Genomic DNA, 6,313 nt, shown 5'->3' with positions numbered 1-6,313 from the left:
GTCTTTATCTTTTAGCAGACCATACACCAAGAAAACAAAGCGAGGTGAGGTAGTTAGTTTATTGTGCCAACCTGGCCGATAAACACATGTGGGATTAATTGAAGGGCAGAGGGATAAATGGCTCGGTGAGCCTCGCCTTTCTAGTTTTCAGGTCTCTTGCTTTATGATGGTCACCCCAGGGTGCAGCTGCCTTAGCAGTTCCCTGCTTCAGCTTGCAAGGCTGACTTCCTGCAAGACATCTGCAAGGAGAAGCCACATGAACCTACCCCGATGCAGCCCTGGGCGCTGGAGCACCCATGTGGAGACCCCTCAGCCAGTGCTGAGATGTTTACACTTTCACTTACTTGGCTTTCCTCCTGCAGTCGGCATCATTGTGTCTGCTTTGTGAGATGGAGGAGGACTTTGTGGACTGGCGTTGGACATATGGGTTAATGGGTGAATATTGGACTTGTGGGCTTGGGCAGCCCTGGGTTGGGATGTTTCTTGATGCATAGTTAACCTTTATATAAAACTCTCTTTTATATGAGTTTCTGTGGATTTGTTTTCTCTAAAGTACCCAGACTAATACAGGAGGTGAGTGGGTGCACCCTCTCGGCTATGGTGGGGACTTAGTCCCACATTAATCCTCATCATTAGCGCAGCAGAAATATTCTTCCAAAATGGGATTCTAGCCATAGTCAAAGAGGCAGAATTTAGAATACATCGCATATGGAATTACGGCTAGAAGAGGGTAACAGTAACTGACTACTGCTCAGGGTTATTTTAATTAGATGCTCACTTCAGTTTAGTTGGACTTAGTTTCCCGCCCCCAACCCCCTGGTTTCCTAGGGGAGGAGAGTGGTGCCCTTTGCACATCCAATTTATGGGGGTAGTTTTCGGCAACTTCGGACCTAATCAGTCCTGAAACCCTCTTGTAGTGCACTTGGTGTAGAACTGCACATTTTCCGAGGGGGCTTTTCTAGATCGCGGCCACATGCTCTTGTGCGCAATGGGAGGTGCAGAGGCTAAGCTGGCACTTGATGGGCGGTGAACTGAGGAGGCCGGTCAGCTGGCCAGGCTTCGCTCCAATGAATGCCCTTTGGAGAGCTGCGCCGTCTCCTGGACCTCCACTAAGCACCATGTGGGATTTTGGTGATAAGGGAAATAACTGAAAATCATTATCAGGTCTCTCTATTTTATGCACTAATAAACAGGAAAAATTCTACAGCAATTAGAAACTTAGACCAGAAGAACTATGACATGATTTGCCTTAAGCTTTCAGCTATGATACTTCAAAGATGATTACCACAGTTAAGGTCCTTGCACAAAAAACCCTAACTGCCATCAAGACAATATTGATTCACAGTGACCCTATAGAACAGGTAAGAACTTCCGCTGTGAGTTTTCAAGACTGTACCTGTTTATGTCAGTGGTTCTCAACCTGTGGGTAGCGACCCCTTTGGGGGTTGAATAACCCTTTCACAGGGGTCACCAGATTCATAACGGTAGCAAAATGACAGTTGAGAACTAGCAACAAAAACAATTTTATGGTTGAGGGGTCACCACAACATGAGGAACTGTATTAAAGGGTCGAGGGATTAGGAAGGTTGAGAATCACTGGTTTATGGGAATAGAAAGCCCCTACTTTTTTTTTCCAAATCATTTTATTAGGGGCTCATACAACTCTTATCACAATCCATACATACATACATTGTGTCAAGCACATTTGTACATTTGTTGCCATCATCATTTTATCTCAAAACATTTTATCTCTACTTTAGCCCTTGGTATCAGCTCCTCATTTTCCCCCTCTCCCTTGAACCCTTGATAATTTATAAATTATTATTATTTTGTCATGTCTTACACTGTCCAACATCTACCTTCACCCACTTTTCTGTTGTCTGTCCCCCAGGGAGGGGGTTATACGGAGATCCTTGTGATTGGTTCCCCCTTTCTACCCCACCTTCCCTCGACCCTCCCGGTATCGCCACTCTCACCACTGGTCCTGAAGGGATCATCTGTCCTGGATTCCCTGTGTTTCCAGTTGCTATCTGTACCAGTGTATATCCTTTGGTCTAGCCGGATTTGTAAGATAGAATTGAGATCATGTTAGTGGTGGGGGGACTTGTGGTGGGGAGGAAGCATTTAGGATCTAGAGGCAAGTTTTATGTTTCATCGTTGCTACACTGCACCCTGACTGGCTGTCCCAAAAACCCTTCTGTAAGGGATGTCCAGTTGCCTACAGATGGGCTTTGGGTCTCCACTCCGCACTCCCCCTCATTCACAATGATATGATTTTTTTGTTCTTTGATGTCTGATACCTGATCCCTTCGACACCTCGTGGTCACAGGAAAGTCCCTTCATTCTCCCTCAGAGCAGCTGATGGTTTTGAACTTAAAACCTTTCAGATCACAGCCCAATGCATACCTACTACCTCACCAGGGATCCCCCCATTGCAGAGTAGACTACAGTAAATGTCACAAGGAAAAGAGCATGTCCCGTGTCAGGGTATGAGCAGCTGTCTAGTACCTTTACAATTCAGAGAATTCAAAACTGGGGAGAGTTACCATTGGGCTAGAGCTATCTGGAACAGATCTGCATGGTGGGTCTTCGACATGTGAACACTGTTGTTGTTGTTGTTGGTAGGTGCCGTCGAGTGGGCTCCTTTTCACAACAACCCAATGAACAATAGAACAAAACAGGGCTGGGTCCTGCATCATCCTCACCAACCACTAAGGCTAATGATAAAGAAATTGAAGATTTATACCAACTTCTACAGTCTGAATTAATCAATTATGCAATCAATATGAATTGATAAATATTGGCAATCAGAATTCAAAAGTGGGGAACAAAGAGAAAGGATTAGGAATGGGAAAATATGGCCTTGGTAATAGGAATGAAGACAGCATGATAGAATTTTACAGACAAAAAACTTCTTCATTGTAAATACCTTTTCCAACAACATAAATCTCACAAAATGGACCTCACAAAATGGAATAAACAGGAATCAAACTAATTAGAACATTAGAGTCTGTGAAAGCCAAATAAATTAAAGAGAAAAATAAAATATCAGGCAAATTAGAATCCCTAGTGAATTGTTATGTTTTAAATTTTCCTTCGTAAAGCAAGAAGAACATCATATATACATGCACATACACTTTATACAGAGGAGACTTGGTGGGTAGTTTTTCCCAAGGAATCTTTTGGTATCATACATATTTGTCTTTAATATTTACATCTTTCTTACCTAAGATCCTGTACAATGGCAACTGGCATCCAGCACGAGAAATCTGAGAAATCCAAGACGTTAAATTATCGAAGAAAAAAATAACATGTACATTATCAAAGCAAGAAATCGTTCTTTTCTTTTCTTTTTTTTTGAAGGGTACTGCCTTTATTTACACATTCATGTTTACAGTGTGCACATATTCCCTAACTGTGGGATTAAAAACTGAGCCCTCCGTAGGGAGAGGTGCAGTCTCCCCGGAGTCCAGAACCAGGCCCACCTGAGATGGAGCATGCGCCAGTCTGAAAGGCCACTCGGGACAGGGGTGACAGAAGAGTGGGCCAGAAACCCAGGCAGATGGCCGGGGGCTGAGTGCCCTGCATGTGCCAGCGGGGATACAATTGAAGTAAAAGTCGTAGGTCTGCCAAAGTCTTTATCGGAACAATGAAAGCAAAGCGTCCATTCCAACCACGTTGCAGGCGTGGCCACCCAATAAGTTACCACACACGCGCGCACACGCAGGAGCAGGGAGGTATTGCACAAGGGCCTCCAGGGGTGGAGATTGGGACGCAGGCAGCACTTCCTGCCACCAGCCTCAGCCTGTTTCCCGTGACAGGGCAGCTGCCTTGCAGCCAGTGATGTCAGTGGCCAGCACGCAGACTGAAGTGGGGCTTTCTGAACAGGGAGGCTGAAGCCTGCTCGGTAAATACAGACAGGCCACCCCACCTGCGGCGCTCGGCGCAGGGCGGGTGGTCTGCACAGGAGGAGGGTTCCATGGCACTGATTTCCCCGCTGGGGCCCACCGCAGCTCTGGCTCCGGGGACCCCCTGGAAGGCTCCTACGATGGCTGGCCAGCTGGCTCTCTGTGCTGGCTGCTTGGGCGTTTGGACGAATTGGCTGTGATCCAGCGGTGCTCCAGGAGTCCCTTCAGAGTCAGCCTGTGGCTCGGAGTATGCTTCACCAGCCTTGAAATGAGGTCCCTGGCACCCACTGGGACCGCCTCGGGGAATAAAAACGCAACCCGTGAAATTCTGTCCTACGTCTCTTTGTGTGTTTGCCTCCAAAGGGGAGTTTCCAACGAGAAATTCATAGCAAAGGGCTCCGAGGCGCCAGAGGTCCACCTTCTCACGTGCATGTGGCCCTCAATCATCCTCGGGGGGCAGGTAGCCCAGCGTGCGGCGCAGGGTGGTTCTCCTGAAAGACGGGGCGTGCACTGAGCACCCAAAAGCTGCCATCTTCAGCTCCCCAGTGGGGCCCAGGAGCAGGTTCTCTGGCTTAATGTCTCTGAATAACTTTCTTGGAAGGACAGCAGGGCAGGGCTTCTGCCAACTCTGTGATATATGTGGCTGTCCTCTGCTCGTTGAACTTGGAAAGCTTCTGGGCTCTCTCTAGACGGTTCCCGGAGGGGCGCACTCCAGGATGAGGTCCACCCTGGTGGCGCCGTGGAAGTAAGCGTACAGCCTGAGAATGTTGGGGTGCCTGAAGTGGGACTGGATCTCCACTTCTCTCCTGACCTGGTGCTCGACACACACACCCCCACCCCACCCCCCACCCCCGCCTTCTCCAGCTGAGCTCTAGAGAATACCTTCAGAGCCAGGATGAACTTGCTCTGCTTCTCTCTCGCCAGGTAAACATTACCGGGTAAACATCACTAAATTTCCTCTTGCCCAGAGGGCGGCCAATCTCAACATCTTCCAAGGCCCACTGCCTCTTTTTGGATTCTTCTTTTTTCTGTTTTGGTGCCAGCTCCTTCACAGCATTATTTCCGGACCCTGGCAGTGGCGGCGGTGGTGGCAGGGCCTGCTCGGTCTTCAGGGGGTTGCTCGGTGGCTGGGAAATTGGACGGGAGACAGCGGTCATCTGCAAGGGCTTCCGTTTTGGGTTCTGGCTCTGGCTCGGCAAGGGCTTGCGACTGGAGGCCAGCTTCTGTGCCTGGGCAAGGGCACTGTGGGAGGAATTCGAGGGACACAAGACCCTCTGGGCCTGGCCACCACTAGTGGACAGTGGGTTCTGTGAAGGAATCTGCTGCATCACCGGAACACTCTTGGGACCGTCACCGTGTGCCAGGGTGGCCTTAATCGGTCCGGAAATGCAGTTTTCTTTAGCTCGATCCATGATGCCCCTGCCCGCCACACTCTGGTCACCAGCCTCCTCCGACCCAAGGTGGCCAACTCATCAAGAAATCTTTCTACACCATGTCAGCACATTGATCAGAAAAAGAATTTGGAGCAAAGTGTTTACTGAAAAACTATCTTTTAGTCAGGAAAAGTTTCATTCCCTAGTCAGCATGATAAAGCTTTATGAGATTGTCTTAAAGAGTTATAAATCTAAGGACAAAGTTAATGGCCTAAGCCAATGAGGGCTGCAAATGATCCCTTCCACCCCATCACAATTTATAAAATATTATCCCTAAATGCACACTCTTAGGGAAAAAGTGTTGAGCCTCAAACCAAGAGAGCAGACCCTTAAATAGCTTGAAGACTGACCCCAGTGCAGTTCCTCAAACTTTCCACATTCTGGCTTTAAGTAACAGTCTCCATTCATAGACTTTCACACACTCTAACATTCTGATTGTCTATGTTGAAGATGCTAACGAGCTTCTTAAAGTCAAAAGGGTGAATTGATTTTGCTTTAGTGGGTTGAACTGTTTCTGTTAATCTCGCATGCTCTGTTGTGATGAAACAGGAAGGAGGGTGGGAAGCAATCTAAGTCTCCTGACAAATATAGAAAATGTTTCTCACACCGAGTGAGTGTGTCCATGTTTTTCTGTTTCCATCTGGATCCTTGTCAGTGTGATTATTTATTTTTAGGTTGGCATTTTAGAAGGAAGATGAAATGGCTTCGGGGAGTGATGTGAAAGGTTAAGAAGATGGATGAGAAGTTCCAAACGAGCGTTCATGGAAGAAAACATAACCTCAGAGTTTTATCTTCAATGTATGAAGGTAAGTTTTAAAAAAAATGATACTAGGGTGTTCCTGTTCCTGCATGTATGGGATTATTCCAAGCAAAACGTGTTTCAACCTATCTCTGAGAACAGTGTGGCTGCAGATAAATTGTCTCAGTAAGACACTTGTCTTAAGCCCATTAGGATGCCTTGTGGGAAAAAAT

The 6,313-nt window shown here is 47.2% G+C and overlaps 1 pseudogene; it reads right to left on the bottom strand.

Annotated features, from left to right (window-relative positions):
* Nucleotides 1-4,034: 4,034 nt before the first annotated feature.
* LOC101657444 lies at nt 4,035-5,320 on the bottom strand (annotated as a pseudogene).
* Nucleotides 5,321-6,313: the final 993 nt, after the last annotated feature.

This window comes from Echinops telfairi, unplaced genomic scaffold (genome assembly GCF_000313985.2).
Source record: "Echinops telfairi isolate 266 unplaced genomic scaffold, ASM31398v2 ScPeMD7_17;HRSCAF=63, whole genome shotgun sequence".
NCBI lineage: Eukaryota > Metazoa > Chordata > Mammalia > Afrosoricida > Tenrecidae > Echinops > Echinops telfairi.
Note: the sequence above shows the minus strand (reverse complement) of the source record. Positions and strands in the feature narration are given on the sequence as shown.